The following is a 24,241-nucleotide window of genomic DNA, read 5'->3' as shown; positions in this document are numbered from 1 at the left end:
AAGTGACGGGAGCGGGTTTTTGACCTAAAATCTTTGAGATTCTGGAACTATACTGATATTTATAACCTTTCATTTTTTTTTAATGTGTAAACTCTTAATTTAGCCTCATTACTATCATTAAACATTGATTCACTCATTGCTGGTATGAGAGGGTTAATGTGTCATTTGAGAGGAATGCCTTTACTTCAAGTTGAAGGCTGAGTACACATTCCTCATTTGATATTTATTACTATTACGCTTGCATATCGAGGACTGAATGTGCAGTATTTGTCTGCAGTGAATACTGAATATCAATTTTGTTAAATAAATCTATACACAAAAGTTTCTATGTCTTTAGAAATGCCACATCACCCACCTTCCCAAATATAGAATTCATACAGGAACAGAGAGGTCAGCAATTCCTCTGAACAAAACATGACAAAGCTACCCGAGAGCCAACTCGCCTGAGGAAAACAGAAATAACTCCCGTTTTGCTGGCGACCAGCTCTGTTTTAAAGGCCGACCCCACTCAGTTACATGAGATGCTATGGCAGTGCAGCCACTCAGAAGCTGCTTTCACCGGTTTGGAATGAAACCATGGACAGATGAAGATATAAAACAGAGAATGCATTGTCAAATTAAACATAAAGCAAATATTAGTAAGGGGAAGGTATTTTCTGAGATGAGTGGGATACATGACTTGGTAAGCGTCTAAAGCAGAACTGGATGAGCATGCGGGACAAAGATTGCAACAGGATGTCTTCATAACCATAAGCAGTCTCCTTTTTAAAAACTCATTTACAAGAAAGTAGGATAATTTTTTTCTCAGCATGAATGGGTCCATATCTGTTGGCTTATACTTGGAAAACTGGAAAGGTAACTTCCAGGACTAACAAGTTTCTGATTAAGACCAATTCAGAAACGGAAATTCTGCATGCTGAATTGCTGCATAAAACTCCTTCTTGTGACATACAGCATCCATAAACTGCAACTGAACTTCATTTCCAAATACTGAAAAAAGATTTAAACTCAGGAATAGTCTGCTTTGAAAAGATTACTGTGCTGATTTTTTTTTTATTATGAGAGAAACACACTCTTCATAGAAATCAGGAGCTGCACAGTACAACTACCTGAAAGGAGGTTGTAGTGAGGTGTGTGTCAGTCTCTTCTCCCAACTAACAAGAGATAAGACACAAGGAAATGGCCTCAAGTTGTGCCATGGGAGGTTTAGATTGGATACTAGGAAAATTTTCTTCACCGAAAGGGCTGTCAAGCACTGGAACAGGCTGCCCAGGGAAGCAGCTGAGGCACCATCCTTGGAGGTATTTAAAAGATGTGTAGATGTGGCACTTGGGATGTGAGACATGGTTTAGTGGTGGACTTGGCAGTGCTAGATTGACAGTTGGACTTGATGATCTTAAAGATCTTTTCCAACCTAAACAATTCTATGATTCTATGAATATTCTCATTTCTTCCTAATGGCAATACTGTAGAAAAGCAATACTAGGGGGTACTATACACCTTTACAGATACTGAGGTTTGGAAACGATTTTTGAAAGGAGCAAGCTAGACATAAAATCTTTCTTTTCCAGGAGAACCGCTATTTTAGGTTAAAAACTAAACCAACAAACCCAGTAATTCTTAATCTATCTGGAACTCTGCAGAGCATCTCCAATAATCACAACCAGTTTAAATGGAGAACTGGAACTGGCTGCAGAAGCCAGTGGTTTACACAGAAAAAAGGATGATTCGTATGGGAAGGAGGTTACTAGTGAAGTACTTCAGGGACTGGCTTCAGGATTAGTCAGGTTTAATGCTTTCACACACAATATATTAAATGTGAGGATGTTAATGAGAGCATGAAGTTGGGACTCACTGGCAACAAAAAGGACCAGAAACCACAACGAAAAACGTGGGACACCAGGTGCTTCAGGACAGAAAGAAGAATTTCTGCTGGGTGCTGGGCTTCCACAACTGAAAACACACAGGAGGCCAAGGACCAACAGCTATTCATTTCTCCTAGTAATGAGACACAGAAACAACGGTATTATCAATCCACATATTGTCAACAGAAGTATTTGTATCACCCCCTAAAAATCTCTGATGAAACCTCACCTGGAATTTCAAAGAAAATTTAGTGGACAATAAAAAAATAAAAAATAAAAAAGGAAGATGAATTTGTATGGTAGAGGAGTGAGACCAGATCTTTGGATGTGAAGATATACTGATTTAACATAGTAAAATTACAGCTTTCTAAAAATACACCAGGAAGAAGTGGAAGGTGAAACCAGCAGATTTATTCAAGCTAGTACTAAAGTGTGGGCATAAAAGTCTGAGTGCAAATTACCTGTGATCTCATTTGGCATTGAGATGAGAAGCCTAATTTTTTAAAAAAACTTTTCCCCTCTTTCTGTTTCTGTTCTCTCAAACAGAAGAATGATGCTTGCGGCCACAAGTCAGGAAATTTGTTTGTGACCTTACAAAGATGAAACTCCTAGGCAAGCACTTAACTTGGCAAGTTGAATCCTTTGGAGAAAGACAAAACCTAACAAATCCAATCTTCCAAATTTTACAAAACTTGTAGTAAATGACAGTTTGCTGCAGAAAGAGTGTAAATCAAACTCTGTAAGAGAAGTCCTTCCACGTCACAAATTAGGCTTGAAAAATCAGATGCCTTGTCATACAAGTTTCGAATTCACGTGCCAAACTGTGGGTAGCAGGCAGGCCTGCCTTCCCACCATGGTGAAAACCTGTCTCTGCCTGAAGTCCATGGGTGACATGAGGATTCTTAGTAATCTGACAGCTAAAAACGTGACCCACCTTCAAAAAAGAAACATATGGCTTCCAGCACCCATTTCTGACAACATTTTGTCCTTATTCCAATTTTGTGCCAAATTCTCTAACTCTACTACATTTTCGCCTAACATATTATTCACCTTGTGAAAGGATGTTAATCAGTATCGTTGTCAAAATGCTTCTTTGGGAAGAAAATTTTCACCAGGAAAAAGAGACTGCTTAAAAATCTTTTTTAGGGGATTGTAACAACACATGTTAAAACAAAAAAATAAGGAAAGAAATAAGATGGCTTCAGATGTATGCATTTTTATACTAAGATGACTAAAACACTAAAGAAAACAAAGCAAATCAGGCTTTATCTCTGTGTGCCCACCCCAAAGAAATATTATTTATATAAGATTATAATTTCCCCATCTCCATTAGGATTTAAAGACCTGAATCTTCCATTGCTCTCTACCACTATTTTTCCCTAATAAAAACCCCCAGCTAAATAATGTTCATACACAGACACACAACACTAATGGTTCCACATTATTTTTTGCATCTATCACTTTTACAATCCATGTTTGTATGGGGAAATGCATGGCAGACATGGGGACCCCTGGGTTGACCAACGTGAAGACTAATTCAGTCTGTGGCCATAGGTGAACGATCACTCAGATAACCGTAGCATAAACCCACAAGCTTTAAAATACCCACGTGCATCTCCACAATTTTTCTGATGAAAACTGGTCATGGGAAGAGGTTAAAGTGTAATACACTACTGATATATTATTTTTCCAAGGCACTGATTTCTGTCTATCTACATACTCACATTGCTCTCCATCTGAAGGACTATAACCGAACACTGATATTCTGTAGTTCCTGTTCATGTAATTCCATTTGAAGTAAAGCAGATGCAGGAATTGCACTTGGTAAAATGTCCGAAATTAACTGAAGATAATTTCACACTGCCAATATTTGGTGCAATTGAGTAGCATTGGAAGTGGGCACTGGAATCAACCACTGATGGCATATAAAAAAGGAGCGTAATAAACGCCTACATCCAGAAAGCTGTGTGAGAGCAAACAAAAGATTAAAAGAAGAAGGAAGCTGCTAATGGTTTAAAGCAGCTGGGTCTCTTTCAGGATGGGAACAGGTCTTACCAGTATTTTGTACAGTGCACAGAACATAGCTGAAAGCATCCTTGAGCAGATGACTTTGGTCTCCACCACAACACGAGATGAGACAAACATGAACCTGAGTCTGATGCGAAGGGTGAAACTTTGAGCAGACTTTCACAGATGCCACATAGAAATACCCGAGAGTGAACAAAGATTTCCAGGATTCCTCCACCCCACCCTTTCGAGGAGGTGAATATGGCAGGTGCCTTGGATCCTCATCATCCCTGAACTTCACTGGTTGCACAGCATCTCCCTCTGTCTCTCTCCTGCTCAGAGGTTTGGTCCTCTGGCAACCAGTGAGTAGGTGTCTGATACATTTTTTTCAAACTTTATGGCAAGGATTGCACTTTGTTAATACTGCCAGACATATATGATAGCTGTCAAGCTGGTGAGTTATTTTAACACTTGGAGAACTGGCTCTGAAACAGTCAGGTAGCAAACTGCTAATGAAAAAGATAAGCAAATGAGTCAAATCAAACATGTTACACTGTCTGTGTTAATGTTGCTTGGTATGTCTGGAAAGAAAAAGAAGCCTTTCCAGTGACCAAATTAGTTTTTATAACATGCAAGTGCCTTCCTGTAATTCATTAACTGACCTGACTCACATCTCTCCCCTGGGGCTCACTCTTATCTCCAGGGAGAAAACTGCAGGTGCAGTATTTTGTAAGTACTTGGGGTTTTATTCCTTCTACCCACCTCCAATTCTTCTCTGTGGAGTTTTCCTGCTAACCACCATGGACCTACCTGCACTCAGAGGGGTAGAAGGTTCTGAAAAATATTATTCTTTATTATTTAGTAGAAGGAAATGCTTAGAATAGTTGTATACACTGTATGTGCTTAAAAATGAACCATCTAAGGCAGAATTTGGTCCTCAGGGAAGTGGCCACTACTTGACACTTGTATGATATATTGCTTATCTGCTTTACCACAGTCTTTTGTTTCCTAACAACTACATGATCTAAGTGAAGACTTCATTAAAAAACCCCACAAAACAACCTATAAAAGCAGGCCAAATCAGAGAGCAACCAGTACAGGAGCACCACCTCATTCAAGGAAATCAAGTAGCTTTTTTTTTTTTCATATCAAAGAGTTATTAATCAATTGACAATTCATTCTACTGCAGTGACTGGACATTTATACATCAGATGGAGAGTTCTGAAGACTAAAGTAATTCAGATAAGAAGGAAGACCAGGAAGAAAACATTCATATATACTGCTAAAAAAATGACTTCTGAAAAAATGACTTCTGAAGAAGTTAATGATGGCACAAGGGCAAAGGGACAATATAATTATTTTTACTTATGTTTTTCACTTTTTACACAGAGGCTGGCACTGGTTTAGTAATAGTTTAAGTTAGTGTGGAGTGTCCCTTCAGAAAATTATGCAAGCAGCTTGAAAAGAGAATACATGTGAAAAGCCACTCTAAAACTGTGAAAGGAAATGTGTTGCAGCTGGTGCAGGTGATCATCCTTTCATCCAGGCTGCTATCCTCTTCTTGTTTGCTTCCCTCCTACATGCACATATACGTCATTGCTAATTTTAAAAAGACATATCTTTGAATGTATTCCCTCTGCAGATTCTTTACTACCTCATCATTTCCATCCATGAATCATGAAGAGACAGGAAAAAAGACTCTTAGACAAAGAAATACATATTAAGCTTTATGCGACTGTGATGACTTTGAAAGACAGCAGTCCCCTAACCACAGTTGTTGACAATTACAATACATTTTCTAAAGCATAATTACAACTTAATTATAAGTTTAGATTTTGTAATATCACAAATAAACAAAAAAGATGTATCTATGTATTGTAATTGGCTGATCATACAAATACTTATTAAATATAAACACATATGCTTTTGTAGATTTGTTAGAAAGATTCGTTAATTGCTTAATGAAAGATGTCTTTCAGATACTAATTCCTTCATTTAGTTCGACAGATTAAATTTTATATGAGGAGATATTAGCATGCATGCAATGAAGTGACAAGGACAACTAAAAAGCTTAAAATGTTAATGGATGAAGTGGAGCTTTCTCAGTTACTCTAAACTAAAAGCTATAATCTTCATTACATGCACTAAAGATCATCTTTTCCCCTGCTTTCTGCAGAGATAAGACAGCTATATTTAACACAGAAACGAACACCACAATATGTTTCGATTCAGCTGCTATATTTTCATCATCATAAATAAATTATGAAAACTTTAAACAGTGCATGAATGATTCCACATAGAAAACAACAACAAAAATGCAATTAATTTTTATAGAAGAGAAAATTGATAGTTGACATCCAAGCAATCCAATCGCTCTTATATTTCTATGCAGTAGCTTTAGATAATTATCTTCTTGATAAACTCTCTCTGCAACGTGCTTGCAGAAAAAAAACTCCAAACAATTGACTTTAATTACTAAAGCACTACAGGGTTAATGTCAACCATTGCTGTAAAAAGCAAATTACTAGCAATACCAACAGTCCAGAGCCTTCCTTTTTGCTATAGACTGGAGTTCAATCTGGCATCATCTTTTCTCTTTCCCCAGTAGGGTGCAGGGAGCCCTCTAGCTTCCATGCGGGTTTCCTACTGTGGTACATATTGGCCAGCATACAGCTGCTCTAAACAACTATTTGCATCTACAATGCGGTCATCCCACCACCTTCTTTTGAGATCAATATGATTGGGACAAACAATAGTTTGATTTTGATTGCTCTATAGTACGCTTGGGTAGAGCCTCTGAATGCAAGCGAATCGTTCAGAAACAATGGGCTGGTTCATCATCCAAAGCGTCCCTTTTCAAACAGCTGCCTCTGCCACACTCACCCTGACAAACGTCCAGAAAAACAGATGGTTTCAGCATTCATGGGCAGTTTAGTGAAAGCCCTAGAGTCAACTATTCAAGACATTTTATCATCTAGCTGATAATAGAGCACTGCTTGGAGATAAAAATTAAAAATACATTTAAAAACTCTATTAATTCACACCCACGTGCAGCTCCCCTTGCACACACGCAAAACAACTTCCCTGTGCCCTATAACACTGCAAAGTGCAAGTGCTAAAGGAAGCTTCACTCTTAATCCCTTCTGTGGGACAGCCGCATCACTATGAAAAATGACAATCAGCGGGTAATCTCACAGACCACATACACTGCAATATCCACAAACAAAAGCAATGAATTAGTAATTGAATGGGAAGTTTTAACTTTGAGCTGCCGGGGGGTTGCCGTGGATTAAACCAGGTTCTGCTTTTTTTTTTATTCTCTTGCTTTTTTTTTTTTTTTTTTTTTTTTTTTTTTTTAGTTTTTGTTTGTGTCTATGTGTGCATCTAAGAGACAGATATTTTTTGCTTGTTTTTTTTTTTGGGTTTTTTTTTTTTTTTCAGGCCAGCATGAATGCTTTCGAGGCATTGTATTGGGAAAGGCGCTGGATGAGTTGTGGTACAGATTCTGCTCATGCCTACAGTTAATCGCATAATTTCCACCCAAGGCACAGGTATTAGCAGCCTCCAAGGCAGAGAAGCAGTGGTACTACAAAGCCAAGGGTCTCTCCTCCCTTGAACACAGCTGTGCCACACCTTGCACTGGAAGGACGTGAAAGACAGGCTGACGTGCATCTATGACCGTGGCTCCTCAGCTCCACCAGCCACAAAGCCTGATCTAGGGCTGATGAATGGGCAGTACTATCTGTACTATCCTTCCGGGATGTCTGGGCAGTATTATCCTTCACAAGGATGCAAGACTACTTCCACTTGCTCCACAAATCCCTATAACTTTGGGGAAACTTAAACTCCCTCAAACCACGATGGAAAGTCTAACTCTTGTTGAGGCAGGATAGAAGGATTTGGCTTCTGGGAAAAAAAGGAGTTATATTTATTACTCTTCACTTCACAGCTTACAAAGATTTATTATCTACTGATTATTACTATTTTGTCGGTGATCATACGAACTCTGCAGCAAAATGCGCCATACCTGGCACTGCATCCAGCAGCCACTGAGATGAGCTGAGCTTGCTTCGCAGTTAATCTGGACGTGCTTACTCTAACTCTACCTTTCAGCAGAGCACACAGGAACAAATACTGGGAACTTTTTAGTAGGTGTCATACAGCTCTAAAGAAAAGCAGAGAAACAGGAAGCAAGGGCCAGCAATCATTTTTGCCGATACCTCAATCCCTAAATCATAAAATTCACCAGATGTGTCTTGGAATTGAAAAATAAGCATAAAAAAGGAAAGAAAGAAAAATTTGACCATATATGTAAATATGGACTTATTTCTTTCTTTAAAATTTGTACTGTCTAAAAACATTGCTCTCACTCTATTGCATTTCAATTCAGGAAAAAAAAACCCTCTGGATCCAAGCAGAAATCTCCAGCAAAGAAAACTTTACAGAAGGAAACCTTTGAGTGTTGAAGGATGGTACCAACTTGTCAAAATGATGATACTTAATTCCATGTGGCCATACACAAAAATAATCATCATGTATAAATTAGTTTTTCTCCACACTACTAATGATGTCAGTTTTGAACGCTGCCTTCTCTATTTCCCCAATGAACTCATCTTCCTTACTGCTGTACTTGTACTGAAGCCACTCCAAGTATCTGCTTCCTCGTTCAGATCTTTTCTGATGCCTCTGCTACGACATCTCTAAAGATGCCTCTGTTATGACATCAACTAATTGTGACTGAGATGAGCATGTTATTCAGATAGCCAATACTACAGTTAGGACTACAAAAACATAGGACTCTCACAGATCTCAGGAGACTGTCTAGATCCTCCCGCTGCATAAAAGGGGTAAGGGGAATAAGTATTCTAGGCAAACCTAACTCCTTCAACCTTTCCTTTGCAATCATGCTTTTAAAATTCTTCCTTTCCTCATGATTTCTTTTGGAAACTCTCCAATTTATCTACATCTTTCTTTATATGCAGTCCCCAAAACTGGATTCAATACTCCAGCTGAGGCCTCACCAGCACCATATGGTGCAAAATAATTACTTCCCATGTCTTACACATGACACTCCTGTTAAAGAATCCCGAAAAAAAGACGTGCTTTATTTGCAATAGCATGTCCTTTGTGAGTTATATTTCACTTGTGATCTCCTAAAACCCCAGACACTTTTCTGCCTTCCAATTACTTCCACCTTTTGTCTTTGTGCATTTACCCTATCTTTTCCAAGGGCAGTATTTTGTACTTCTTTACTGAATTTCACCTGGCTGCTTTTTATATAGATCCTTCTGAACCAATTCATTCCTCCGAAGTGTTGCAAACCTCCTCCCCGACTCAGTGTCCCCACAAAAAAAGAAAGTGTATTTTCTCATTAGCATTTTGAATGATGGATTAGAGAGCAGAACTTGCCATGGATGAGACCAGTGAGTTGTGCTAGGTGAGCTGCCCCTGCTGCAGCTGGGAAGAGCACCACCAATAACTTCTCTTTGAGAACACTTTTTTCAACTGCTTTGCAGCCACTTACATGGCGATTTCATCTAGGCCATATTTTTCAAGCTTGCTTATAAGAATGTCATGTTGGACAGTGTCAAAAGCCTCACTTAAGTCAAGATACATCACATCTCCTATTCTCTGTTAACCACCAGACCAGTTACCCTGTCAAAGAAGGAAATGAGATTGGTTTGACACAATTTATTCTTGACAAATTCATGCTGGCTGTTTTTCATCACCTGATTATTGTCTAGGTGCTTATGAATTGTTTTAACATCTCTCTGGGGGATCAAACCAGGGCCAAACTGGACCTGGCAACTGGAAAAAGGAGTACCCAGGGAATTAATGACAAGTCATAAGCCTGACTTTCTTCAGCCCTGCCAGGCTGCTTCTGTTTACGGCAAACATAGCTTATGCTTTAAGATCAAACCAACAAAACCTGGCTACCTTCTACAGTAGGCCCATCTTGCAGTTAACTGCTGTAGCTGCACCAGATCGCTACTGTGCAAGAACCATTTATAAACACTCCAGCTGATTCCCATCCCAGAAGCTGTAGGGCTAGAATCCTGCTCCCACTTTGCCCAATGAGACCAGGACTTTGGTCTTGCATCCAGGGATGAATTACCTCAGACTTCGGCTGCTCAGATGTTCAGAGCTGGCTTTACATCTCTTACTGACAGGTTATTGCAGTATGAAGTCACTGGTTTTCTAACACATTTATGGGAGTCTTCACACTGTTTGTAACAGCCTTTGAACCAGGCTTCAGGACACAAAATATATCATCTTTCTTTGTTTTCATAGCCTCTCTCCCAGAAAGGTCCTGACCTTGTTTGAGACTTTGGGTGGTACTGCAAAAACGATGGGGAAGTTGTAAATCCCACCTCTGTGTACAGAATGAGAAGAAGTTGGGAAATCAGGAGATTTTTAGCCAGGAAAAAAAAAGGGGGGCGGGGGAGGAAAAGAAAAAAACAGCAATCTGGGAGCATTCTGTTGCCAATTAAACAAAAAAAAAAAAAAAAAAAAAGCAAGCCCCTTCCCTCTCTGTTTTGCTTCCAGTTTAATGTTTCCCTAGTCAGCTTTCCTGGCTCTCTTTCTTTTGCTAATATTCAAGTGAGCTATTCCTCAGGCACAAGTTTTTACGCAAAAGACAAACAAGAGATTCTTTTCTTCCTTCCTTCTATCACTTCTTCTCAGGCTTCCCCTTAATTTATTCCTTTTTACCCCTTTCGGTCTCCAACACACTCATCCTCCCCTGCAGACTCGTATCTCATCCTCTGCCATGCCTTTTTCTCTCCTACTGCACAGGAACTACTTCTTAGTTCCCTTCCAAATCTTCTTAACCATACAGACTTTTATGCAGGTATTGAACTAAGTGTTGAACATCACCTTGCAGTCACACCTGGCTTACCTCAATTCAGCTTCCCTTACTGTTGTTTCCATTCATGTCTCCTACAACACGTCTCACCCTTCACATCAGGGAGGTTACAGAGCATCAAAGAGAAACAGCACAAGAAGGGCCATGGAAACAGCCATTTCAGCACCTCTGAAGACAAGCGAGTGTAGATGGGGAAGAGCACAAGAACTCGCAGCACAGAACGTAACTTCACCAGAGAGAAACAGACCTGAAGGACAGTTCGCACTTGACTGTGGTAACGGCTGTTCCTCAGCTTTATTTAGATGGGTGGTTTTGCAACTGCTGGAGACCCCAGGTGGTCCACATACTGTTTCTAAGGAGGCTACGGTAGACAGCTAATGCATGCTACGTGGCAGCCTACATGCACCATGGTCCTAAGTCTTAAAAAAACCAGATAAGCTAAAACAGCAGTTCTGATTTTTTTGAAGGTGGTACTGAAGACATTCAGTAGGACCTTGTTCCAGTACTCCTCGATGAAAAATTTTGACCTACTACTGAGCAGGCCATTCCAGTTCATCTCTGTTTCCTCTATGGCCATCTGTTTGTCTTGTTTTCAAGATGCAGTTTCTTGAAGAAGAAATTATTTCCAGCTTTTACCATCCTAAGCACTAATATAATAATAAATAGGTCTGCACTAGTGCAGTGACACTAATAACATAATTAGATTCTCTAATCTCTATTTATTTGTGAAAATAGATTTTGTGTAAAAAATTCACATAAGAATTTGTGTTAAAAAGTATTTTGTTTTAAGTCTGTTCTATTGTTATTCTGCATAAATGGATTTTCCCCTGCTTTTGTGACAGCCTTGCAGGAAAATATACCAGTAGAATTACAGAAACTGGCAAGATAACATAGAAATAGAAACATTTCCTGAAACCACTAGCTCTTTTTTTTTATGAAATGACTAGGTTTCAAGTTGATGTTGTCAGTGGAAGTAATCTTGAAATTTACACTACAGCAGTTTCACTATCTCAAGTCAAAGGCAGAGACTGTAAAAGAAAAAGTCCTTTTTTCAAAGCTTATGCATTAAAACTTTGAAACTTATTTGTTGGTTCGATGAAGGTCATTGTGTTATCCACAGAAATCCTAGTATTTTCATTAAGACCATTAAGACTGTTTGTACCCATATGGCTACAAATATTTTGCTGCAGTCATCATCATAACAGAACAATACATGATAAAGTTTTAGATTTTCTATCCAGTCTAAGTGCTGTGAAATCCATTCACCTAAAAGCATTAAGCAGTAAGTTCAGTTTTTATACTTAGTGTTTCATAGGAAACACAACACTAGATCATTCAGGGGTTAAGCGCAAGATTATAATAAAGTATATCCTATATATTTGGTATATGATATAGGCTGCATATGGACAGTTCTTCCATCTGCCTAGATGACTACAACAAAGAAACAAGTAGATAAAAATTGCAGTTAATTTAGTAACATGTACCCACATAATAGCAAGTCCAATTTTGATTGAAATAATTTGAAGGTTCTAACATTTGCATCTCTTCAATCAGCTTTCATTTTTCGCGAAGATTCATCATCTTAGTATCTAGCTGGATTGCAGAAAAATATGGACCTCCATTAATTTCTAGAACAAAAAACTGAAACTAATCCCGGAGACCATCTGGAAGGCACGAGTAGCATAAAAATTCATCTCCTTGCCTGTAAGGCCACATCACTTTATTAAAAAGAACAAAAGTAATCACACAAACTTGGTTTCATTTTCGGTTACAAGTGCGATTCAAGGACCTCTGTACCTCACACATGTCTAGGCTGTGGTTGTAATGAAGGCAATGCGGCAATCAAACTAAGAAGTCAAAAGCCCAGGAAGTTGGGAGCTGATGGCCAATATCTTTCAGAGCATTCACGTCTTCTAGCTGCAATAGTTCTGAAATGTAATGAAGACTTTCTCTTGATGGATACAGAGAGGACAAAGTGAATGTGAACTGCATATTTTGGGACAAATCTTCAAACAATTTTTGATCCTAATTAAAGGTGTCTATGTGAACATCAACCTTGCCAGAAAAAAAATGGAACTGTCAAGCCACAGAAAGAAATGGTAGGTGACATATCCCTTGTCTCATGTTACAGCTACTTACATGCATAGCTTCACTGTACCAAGTTTGATCATACACACACAAGAGTTCATGTATGTATATGCACACTTACACACAGGTTCACAAAAATTTCTAGTCTTTTACAGCATCAACATATATGTTTTTACCATTCATCCTCTTTAAAAATAAATCTCATTACAAGACTTGAAAAGTTGTATACCATAACAAGATTAGAAAGGTGTTTATATTCATGTTTTTCCTGAAAAGACTCTGCATTTTGCTCCAGGGTAAAATGTATTTGGGGAAGAATGGGCTCATTCAGAATAAATGCTTCTTTAAATCTGCTTTAATTTTTTCTGTTGAGTTAATCAGATATGACACTGATTTTATCCTGTATTCAGAACCTGTTAGGTATTCTGTCCAGCTGAAGTACAAACACTGTTTCAATTACAGAGGAAGGCAGGTAGAAATTAAAAGAGGCATTGCTCCTTTAGGTTTAAAGTCGCTTGGCTAGTCAGATCTTCAAGAAGAATCTCTGTTACCGAGCTGAAGATTTAAACAATCGTGACTTTCAAGAGTGTGTTTCCACCCCATTAGTGATATAGTAGTTCACATCAGAAAGAACTACTGCACTTTACAGAATTCAGCAGAGAAATGATTCTTCTCTAGTACTCAGTAGTGGCAGTATTTCAGGTTTTTTATGCCATGGTTTTTACAATCTAAACACAGAAATTAAATGCCTGTAGTCATAACTCATACCCTCCAATTGCTTTAAAATGGACATTTAGCTCCTCAAAGAGGTTGACAATGTCTTTTTAAATTATGACTGCTGATTTATATCACTGTAATATGACAAAGTAGACTTACACTCCTCAAATCTGAAGATAGAACAAATACACTTTGCACACACTAACAGCAAAGGTTCTTCAGAAATAAAATATGCCTGCCCTCTACTGACCATCTAAGAAACTCTTTTAAAAAAAAAACAACAGTATTTGCACCAGTAAAATTTTTAATCAAATTTTAAATTTAATTTACTTTCCTCATTCCAACTGTCTCATAATGTCATGTCTCCAAATTAGATTTCCAGTCTTCATGTACTTGTTGCATCCCTTCAGAAAGCTCAAAGCCTGTCAGTTTGCACAACATGTTATAGGCATCCAAATCTTTTTTTTGTGTGTGTGTGTTTTTGATTCACTGGTCTCCTGAGAAAACCAGGGGGAGAGAATGGAGTAGCCCAGAGTTTAAAATCTGACTGTCTGCCCAGAATTGTTAATGTAAAAGACTCCTTTTTTTGCAGCAGCTGTTACAAATCAAGAAGCAATTGTACTTTGGACATTCACACAGAATGAATTTATCCTCAGGAGAGCCTAGAAAAACAGAAAAGTGTTTGCAAAATTCATCGGATACCAAATTTCCAGGATATTTTTAATCCTGTTTGAAACGCTGTGCACATGTGCTATCAGAATGGCCAGTTTTTAAAAGTCACAAGAAAAACAAAATCCTGGCTAACATGTATCTGGCTGGTTCTGGCAGAGACACACAAGGACACATCTGGATTAGCCACCTCCTTTTGAGTTGCAATTTGTCTAATCTGTTTTAGACTTGGTTAAAATGAGATGAAGCAAGCTTTAGAAGTGTTCCCTTCCCCCAAACATACATGCAAGTCAGATGAACCACCAGGAAGGTACTTTGCATTATTATTTAGGCGAACCACAAGCAAACGTAACCCACATTGAGGAATAAAAGGAACAAAGGAAATACTCCTAGCAGATCCAAGGACACAAGCTGCTTCAAAGCACAAGAAGGAGGAGTTCAGTCCAGTGAGGACTTTACCCTTGGACTCTGGGGATGAATGGCATTCCAGGTAATGACCTTACCACCATTTCTTTTGGGCTAGGCAGGACCAGTACTGCCTCCAGCAGAAGCCAGTACCAACTGCTGCCGTTTTCAAAAGCTCTCAGAACTTGCCTGTGCACAGCCAATATGAACAAGTTAGGGTAAGAACTCCAAACAGACCAATTATCCCTGACCAGTTCTCCATGTATGCATTCAAGGATTAAGAAAGCATCCAGAGCAAAAGCTAACCACCTGATCATACAAACAGGACCCAGACCAACTCATAAGTGCTATTAAAAGCCAAAGAAATAACATATAATTAATCCATTGCTCTTGCCATTGAAAACCCATATTCACTTGCTGTAGTCCTTTACTAATGCAGGACTACTATACCATGCCTTACTTTCTATATTAATGCTATGACTTCCTACATTCACCAGCAAGTGGATCCATTCCAGTGCATGTTTTCATCAGGCTTTGCAAGGGAGTTGGTATCTTCAAAAACTGTAGAACCTTTATAAGCACAAAATTCTGAACAGGTGTATGAACAGCATTGGGGCAGATCAGTGGAGAATTTGAAAAAAAATAATCTATTGAGGAAGCAATTTTCTTTTCCTATGTATATCCCAAATCGTGCTATCGAGGTAATATTTGGGTAAATAACCTGAGAAGAAGAAAAGCAACTGAAGTCGTATGTTTTAATAAGCCATGTGGATAGTGTGCCCTTTTCTGATTGTATCTCTCTCTTTATGGTATACAAAGATACAGAGAATATGTACAGATATATATTTTCCCCCAATAAGAATAATATATACCTTCATCTTTCGGGAGACATACAATAATGGTGCTTCTGCTACTGCTGCTAGACAGCTGCCTAATGCTTGCCTGCTACTGAGAACCAAAAATGGTTTGCAAACAGCAACTTTCTGAGGCTGAATAAAAAGAAAAATCTCTGGAATAGAGTATTTTTAAAATGGAATCACCTGCTCATGAGTGAAGAACAAAAGCTTTTATAACCAACTCTCCCCCTACCTGGGCATTTGAATACTCTCCCATCACTCCAATTTATAGAACCCTGTTTTGAAAAATTTCTCTACTGGGAAGCTGAGGCTCTGCTCTGGAAGTCCACACATCACAGGCAGCAACACCAGTGCCATGTAGTCACTGGAAATCAGTCCTTGTAGATACGAAGGTGAAAAGGAGATGACACACTAGCCATACTTCTATCACCTATTTAAAGATGAACCTTCAGTATAAAACCCCATGACAGAAGTGACATAGCAGAATTAGTAAATATGAAACATATAAATATGGATTATATTCATATTGATTACCTCTGGTTCTTATGATAAGACCAATAATTCATGACTGAACATAAGTTTCAAATAATAAAAAAAGTCATGTTGACCAGATACTGATAATTAATAAAGCACACATGATGCATCTCACACAAGCCCAAAAGGATTACTTATCCATGTGGAGACAACAAGCAGCAATTAATCCTCACAGTATTTACAGCAAAATTTCCTTTGGGAATTTTTCATCACTCTTTCCTTAAGAACAGCCACAGGCAAAAAAAGGTTAGTGTTACCTTACATTAAAATTAATCATGACCTTTTAGAAAACCTAACTACAGCAACACTGAAAAACTGAGTCCAGAGACATCTTCACTATCTATTTCTTTCCTATCAACTTTGCTATAGATACCATAACAGAGACAGATGCACAGTATCAAGAAAAGCAGTTCTGAGCGCTGCCGCTGCCAGACTATTGAGCCTCACAATGTACATAAAAAAGTGTTACCCCTGAGGCAAATAAACATAGCAAACACAGTCCTCCAAGAAATACTACACAGTATTGGAAGTTTTATGCTATATTTAAATCTTGTCCTCTCATTTTAATAAGGAAATGTTGCTACTGCGAGAGGAAATTACTCTTCCTGCTAATTTAGAACAGGCTGTTGATTTTTGCAGTAGGACTGCTGAGTGCCCTTTTGAGGTTCCCCTAATCCACACAGCCTTGGAGAGGCAGGACCTGTCTTTGGAGACAGAGGGTGAGCATAGCAAAAGGACACAGCTCTCTTCCTGGCACTGGAGAACTCTGCATTCCCTTGTCCAGTAGATGATGTCCTCTTTCACCTTAACACGGAGACAAGAGTCCTTAGGGTCTTGTACAGTGAGGAAACATGGGGTTTCAGAAGCGGAGGACCTAGGGAAGAGTCAGGTATTGCCACCAGACACCACCTCCTAGCCAGATAGATGATTAAAGAAGAAATGCTAACCTGCACTCTGCAATTTATTGCTGAACACTTCCCAGATAACAAAAATAAAGGTGCCTCTTTAAAAACATCTTTAGCTCTTTCTTTCTTCCTGCATGCCAGAACACAAGACCAATTGCTGTAATCTCCTGTCTTTAAAAAAGAAAAAACTATCATGGTAGCTTTCACTTAATGTTACAGGTTTTAGTTCTGATCTTCAATTTCTTCCTTCTCCTTCTTCATTTCAGCTTTCTGAAACCATCTGCTTTCTGTTAAGATGAATTCTTAAAATCCTGTGAGCTGCTCATATGAAGCGAGTAAAAGCTGGATTTTCTAAAAGAGGCAGAGATTTGCAATGTAAACAACCTATATGCAGCTTATATCTTCATTCAGGTTTATAGCAAGTGGGTGGATACATTGCATAACTACACTTCAGAAGGGGTAATTAGGTGCTGAAATATGCATTTGCTTGTGTAGTGAACCAACCGCACTAATCCATACCAGCACGCATATTTCTGTGCTCATAATGGTGTTCCTCTACTTTCTGAAAACGTGATCTCTTATGAGAATGAATATTCAAGGTCATAAGAGCCTAAAAATCCCTTTCACCATTGCCTGTAACTTCTGAGCTTTGCTGTCTCTAGTTACTCTTCACCACTTAGGAGAGGTTGAGCCCCACTGAAAATATTTACAGTGTGGTTAGCCAAGGTTGGTAAGGTTTATGAACTGCTTCATAAATATTAAAAAATAATAACACAGCAAACTGTATCAGATTTGCTTTCTTTAGGTACATTACATATATAGCAAACAAGCAAGCTGCAGCCCAGAAGCAGCCTCGCTGCCTGGGAGCAGCGTGTGCTCTAACGCGCCTGCTGACACCACGCAGGCAGGTCACCGCCACAGAGCTGCACCGAGCATCACACAGCGAGCATCACACAGCCTCGTCAGCTCCCGCTTGTTCAGAGAAGTGTTTCTGTTCCTACTGTGTTGTTTCTACTTCATTGCAAATTAATTGAGATGGTCTGCAGGTTAAGACAGTAAATCAATAAACGTTCAGTTGTGGTGACCAGTGTCCATTATCAGATCCAATGCATGGGAGATGCCCTTGCCAAGGGGTCAGACACGGTTCCTGTGGCATCTAAGTTTGGCTGCAGAGCCCAGCCCCACACCAGTCCAGAATCCATTAACTCACTTTAACAGCATCTTTAAAGTCTCTGTCTGTTCCTCCATCCCCTCATCTGTAGGTTGCGGACAACAGTGCTCTCTGGCCCCGAACACCTGTGATGACAGGATCCTCAGAAAGGAGGTGAAAGATGATTGTGTAACATTACTAAGCACTGCTTTGTTCTTTTTGAAGCAGATGGAGCATAGGTCATTTTAGCCTTTAATCACAGTTGTGTCTTTTGCTCTGACATAATGGCCCGGTTCAGTCTAAAGTTACTGATGAAGACTATTTTTAGTCACCAGAATGCACTGAGAAATCATTTTAGGTCTTTTGCTTTTAAATACAGACAGCTACTTCTGTCTGCCTGAAAGGAGTGGATCACATTTGCAACATGGTTTGTCCCTGAGCATTTTGATCACCTCTGCTTAGAAGACCTCAATGCCACTCAGAAGTTCCAGGCAAAGGACAAGTTCATATTCATATTTGAACCGTGGGGTTAGGCAGGATCTGTAGATCTGATCTTGCTTTGGAGAAGAAGGGGTACAAGAGGGATGGCTACATTTTCAGAATTTGAATTGGTAGGTTATTGTATTATGAAATATACACATGCAAAAATGTCATGTGTCCTGTTTCATAAGTGATGTACACAAGTAACTGATTCTGGGAAGAGACCAGCTGTGAGTGGCAGCTGTGAGGGGATAACGCAGGCATGGTAAATATAGGTCTCCAGAACAGAACCCCAAATCCTAAAGGGTGACATAATCTAACGAGTTCTGGATCTTAACCCCATTTAGTTCTGCATAAACCACACAAAACCCAAACAATCATTGACCACACAGTGTCCGAGTCATTAAAATGCCAGTGGTGTGATGTATCTCTGGAGACACTCAAGCGGCTAAGAGTTCAAGCACAAGGCAAAGCACTCCTTGCCAAACTAATTGGTCACCGTAAAAGCACTAAATTAAGTAAGTTGTTCAGTTTCAAAGGAAAAATCGGGGAGTTGAGGGGGAATGGATTGTTAATAAATCTGCCCTCTAATGAGGATATTCTATTACAAAATAATGTTTAAGTACATTAACCTGTAAAAACAAATTGCTGATGGGTTCATGGGTTGAAAGAGATTTTTGGGAGAACCATTGAATATGACAGAGTACTGACAACAAGGAAAGGAATGAAAGTATTAACTGAAAATCAGGACTGCATTTTTTCCATTACATTTTTTTACATTCATGCTGGTGTACAGGTACTAATTTATGACAGCATTTACACTTTGTTCCCTGTTTTATGAATTGTACTTTGAACCCCTTTTTCCCTCTTCACACTGTGCCAAAGAAGCCCTGCTTTTTTTTTTTTTCCCCTCACATATGCATTTTTTCATGGTTTTAGTTATAAATACACATACTAGGTCTTTGGGAACTTAATGGATGACTGAAGAATCAGTGGGACTGTAACATCAGAGGCCTGAGCCTGAGCAATGTGAAAAACAGATTTTTAACCACACTTCTGAATGTTACTTTTCATTCAAGCCCAGTTTATTCATTCATTCTATAAATTAGATCATAACAATCAGATCAGATGCGATCTTTCAAAGCAATTATTGTGTAACTGCGGTTGCTATTCTGGGATATTCAAGAATTCTTGTAAGGCAATTTTTGACCACAAATAAATAGGTCGAAGCCCTAACAGAGATAGGGAGGAGATGTGAGGATGACTTAAGGACTGGAAATTGGAAAACAGTGGATATAGAAAGAGAATGCTGCAATACATACTTGAGTTTTATGGAGAGTCTAAACGTAACCCAGGAATGCCAGACCTGACACTAAGGAGACTCTGAATATAAACGTCCTCTGACTGAGCACTATGTTCTGTCTTCTCTGCCAGTGGCGAAGAGAGAGGGGGAGATGCCATTGTTCATGGCAAGGTTCCAACACCGGAGCAGCTATCAGCAATATATATTGAAAGGAAGAAGGTGAATCATTTCTCGCTATGACAAGAACTGCTACGTTGCCATGAATCCTTTGTTAAAACAAAATTTCTTTAGTTTCAAACATTTTTAACAAGCAAAATGTTCTAAACTGGTATTTTAGAATTTGCATAAAAGGAGACCTCTTGGACACACTTCATCATTTCAAAATATACACTTTACACCTAGGAAAATGTATCAAAACCACAAATGCTTTGGTCAAGAAGTTTCACCCCTCTTGAATTGACTGATGATATCATATGTTCTAGGAATATTTTTATCATCTGGCATGTTGCTCGGCACCATATGGCACAGCACACTGACAAGAGAGAAAGGACTAGTTTTAAATATTATATATATATAGGTAGATAAAAATAAATGTTACACTTCTATAGAAGTATAAAGACACTATTGCACATTTCTGTATTTCTTATTACAGTAGGGGCTCATTGTGGAAGGTAGGTTTTTTGTCCTCACACTGAAATACAGAATTAAGAACTATGGAAGTGAAGTGCAGAATAGTTTCAAAAAAAGAAATGCAACCCTTCAAAGAGAGCTTGAACTGAATGCAACACTTATTTTCTCACTTAGTAATGGTTCTTTTTCCAAGACTTGTAATTACTGTAATAATGACATATTAACCCTTTCTCTTAGAATTAATTTCCTCCAGTTAATTCAGATAGACATATTTTATAGGCACTTATAATTTTTATATAGACCAAATGCTCCAGTTGTGTTAGTACTGGATGGGTTGAAGTCTGCTTGTTTATCCAAGAAAACTTTTTAAAGGGAAGCTCATGCTATTTTGCATTAATATACATAAATATTATGTCTTCATTTTTCATCATAATTGAGATAAAATGACATAATGAATTGTATGAAATACTGTGCTGAATATTTATGTAGGTAGAGATTATAATTTTTTGTATTTGGCAAAGAAAACGTGAACTTTTTTTTTAGGTGAGGTCACTAACTGGGTAAGATGGAACATTTAGCCCAGAAAAGCCTTCACCATTTTATTGAAAATCGAAAATCCTCTTTTTCTCTTCCTTTGTGAAATCTTCGGGTAGTTCCTGGTTTGAGCTCAAATACAGCAAGATCTCATCTTATTCTCTGACACAATGATAACCCAGAATGTAAAAATTTGTCTACAGAAACGGGAAGTTTAAACATATTCTGTACTATAACAAAGGCAACCAAATGTCTGTGGCCTCCTCTTAGTCATCATCTTCTGCTGCAATTTCTCCTTTCATAATCCACCACTTTAGGAAGAGGATTCTAAACTGAGCACAAATCTTCCCACACTTTTAAGGACATCTTCCTGTCCATTCCCTGTACCTCCACCACACAAACATCTGTCTGTGTTAGGGCTTTTCCAAGATACTTCCAGAAGGCCCAAGCCTGTAGGAAGCCTGACCCCAATGACAGGGTCATTGTCCTCCCTTCATTTTCCTCCCACGTCCAGACCCTCCACCTTCTCCCTGGCCCATGCACAAAAAGTCTACTCCACCTCCATGAGATGCCTGTGCATATGAGACAGTACTGTTCAACTTTGCTACCGTTCAGATTTTTATTAACCCATCCATGCCCACAAAAAAAATGGTGCTAGCCAATCCCACAAGCTGCACTGCACTGTCCTCCTGCCCACCTGTGCTGGCACCGGCACGCTCCCCATCCTTCCACCCAGTCTTCTCATCTCGTCAGAACAACTTTTCCTGGTTCCAGACCCTGGAAAAAGTGTTTCTTTCTCCTCCTCACCAAATATCCGCATAACCTAAAATCTTAAATTAAGTTACTGAGTTTGTCTCATAATTGTTCCTATTATAGTATATCTGGCATTAGCATAGTACAGTGTAAAGACAGCAGAGAAAAACCCAAACCTGTTAGTGGTCTGGTTTGAGTGTTTTCAAAATGTCACCTACTCCTTAGAGTTGAAAGTTCAAAAGAGCTTGAAATAAATGGTTAAATGACATACATTAACAGTATCAACAGCAAAGCAGTCTGCTTTGCAAGAACCACAGCTGCCCTAACTCCAGCCATTTAAGATCAATGAGGCTGCAGGGCGGTCAAAGCAGAGGAACTGCAGGGCTCAGAACAGGCGCTGGCAATCAGCAGGGCAGACGCTGATGGGTCTGAGAGCTCCTGAAGGCTGTCTCTGTGCTTGCTTCATGCTGTGGCTGCCCAGCTGTGTTCCCAAGCTTCAGCTCTTTGTGCTGGACCTTGCATCAGAGGCATGGTGGGGTGCAGGTTCATGGCTACGTATGGTTTGCAGACCCCATGGCCCAATAAAGCTACGTTATTGCCCAATTTCATTGTAGTCTCATAGCTACAGTTCTGTGCTCGAGTGGTTTGGGGATGAAGACCTGATAAAGAAACCGTGCATCATTATTAAAGCTCTTCTCACACTTCAGGAAAGCACTCATTCTCATGCATCTATTCACTATGTGAAATAAAATTATTTTGCTCTAAGGGGCTTCTCTTTGGGTGCCAGGCAGACAGTCAGAAAACACCATTAAAGTTTCCACCTCTTATCATCACTAGAGATACTCTATTCAAGGCTGAGTAACTATGCAAACATACATAGATAAAACAAATCTTTGGGCTGGAGGCTGCTATTGCAGTAATCAGTAATCATGTCCTGGACTATGTCCAATGTGGACAGTTCCAAAGTCAACAGCTTTAAAGAACAGTTTCCAAATGCTAGGGGAAAGCTTAGTAATAGTAACTCAGGAGGGCAAAACTAGAATGAGAAAATGTGAATGAGATTTAAAATCCTTCAAGAGGACTTAGATTTCCATTAGCCAAAGTGCCAAAGTTTAGAAAACTATACAACCTGGGCCACTAAAGAACTGAAAAAAAACCCCATTTACTGTGGACAGAAACGGATACCCTATGGATATAATGGAAAATACACAGTTTTACCTTAAAGACTATACTTTCTATCCCTTATTTTTAATGGCTATTCTCTTTTGTATTTAATCCTGTGTAACAATCTTTCTCAACCCCTGAGTAAATTAGTTTGTTATAACTAACTATGGGCAATTGGAGCCACCACAGGGTAAAGTTCAAAACATGGTAATGTGGTTGGTAGGACTAGAGATGAAAGAATAAGGACATTAGAAACTGTGGAAACTATGAAAGGAAGGAAAACTGAACTTTGTAAGAAAGCATATTAGCTTAGACATATGGGCAAGGATATTAGTAACCAGCAGGCAGGGCTTGAATTTCAGCTGTCAGACAAATAGGGTTTGAGCCCCCAAAATCTCTTATGAAGACACCATCTCTAAAGAGGGAAGCGAATCAACCACCATGCAGGTAAATGAAGAAGCCTTCAAAGATTCAGTTAAGTCTTAATTTAAAAACCTGAGCCTTAGCAGGCTTTCATCTTACAGGAGAAACACATAGCAACCACCAGTGATGAGGAAATGACAAACCCTAGTTATAAATGTGGTATTTTAAACACAAGGATGAGGAACAAAAAGGAACCAGCTTTCAGGAAAGCCAGAGGGATGTCTTCAAGATGCACACTCTCCAAAAACACGTTGGCATGGCACCGCCAAGTGAAATGCTAAAGCCTGCTTCAAGCAAAGGGTCACACTAGATGCTCTCACAGGCTCTTGGATTTGTAATCAAAGGGATGCTAAAATCAAACAGATTGTGCTCAGAACAGGCCTAAGCATAGCAAGGCAGCACTTCTCAAGGCAGAAGAATCATCTTCTCAACAACAGCAACCTGGAAACAACAGCTCTCCGTCTATTATTAATTCCCAAATTATTTTGCCCTGAGTCCCGCTCCCTGCCACAAACCCCACCATTTGTTCAGTTCTCCCACACTGGGACTAATATATCCCCTTCTCTCTCAAATATTTGCTCCTGATCACTTTTTCATCCAGCTCCAGGGACCTCCAATTCCCTGCAGTTTGGTTAAGTGAGGAGGAGAGGCAGTTTCACAGGCAGTTATGATGCTGAAGTCTCTGCATGGGTTCTAGCTACCATCCAGGGTTTGCATTAAAGAACACCAACCATTTTAATATACAGCTTAGTAAGACAATATCAAAGCTGACTCCCAAATCAAAGTCTCAAGCGCGCAGTTACAGAGCAATGGAAAAGAAGCCAAGTTATCCATAAGACCATCTTAACTGCAGCATTTAAGGAAGGATTTGGTACACAGCAAGTGTATCTCA

General features: G+C 39.1%; 1 protein-coding gene and 1 long non-coding RNA gene across 2 annotated transcripts in view; both read right to left on the bottom strand.

Annotated features, from left to right (window-relative positions):
* The window catches only part of CYP7B1 (cytochrome P450 family 7 subfamily B member 1), a 126,555-nt gene that overhangs the window by 82,726 nt on the left and 19,588 nt on the right, over positions 1–24,241 (bottom strand). The gene's annotated exons all lie outside the window — the stretch shown is intronic.
* The window catches only part of LOC308061033, a 41,653-nt gene continuing 18,477 nt past the window's right edge, over positions 1,066–24,241 (bottom strand). The window contains exon 2 of the long non-coding RNA XR_013927032.1: positions 1,066–24,241. This exon is cut by the window's right edge and continues 13,194 nt beyond it. This is a non-coding gene — a long non-coding RNA (uncharacterized lncRNA).

This window comes from Falco punctatus (genome assembly GCF_963210335.1).
Source record: "Falco punctatus genome assembly, chromosome: 3".
NCBI classification, from domain to species: Eukaryota; Metazoa; Chordata; class Aves; order Falconiformes; family Falconidae; genus Falco; species Falco punctatus.
This window is presented reverse-complemented; position numbering and strand designations above follow the sequence as displayed.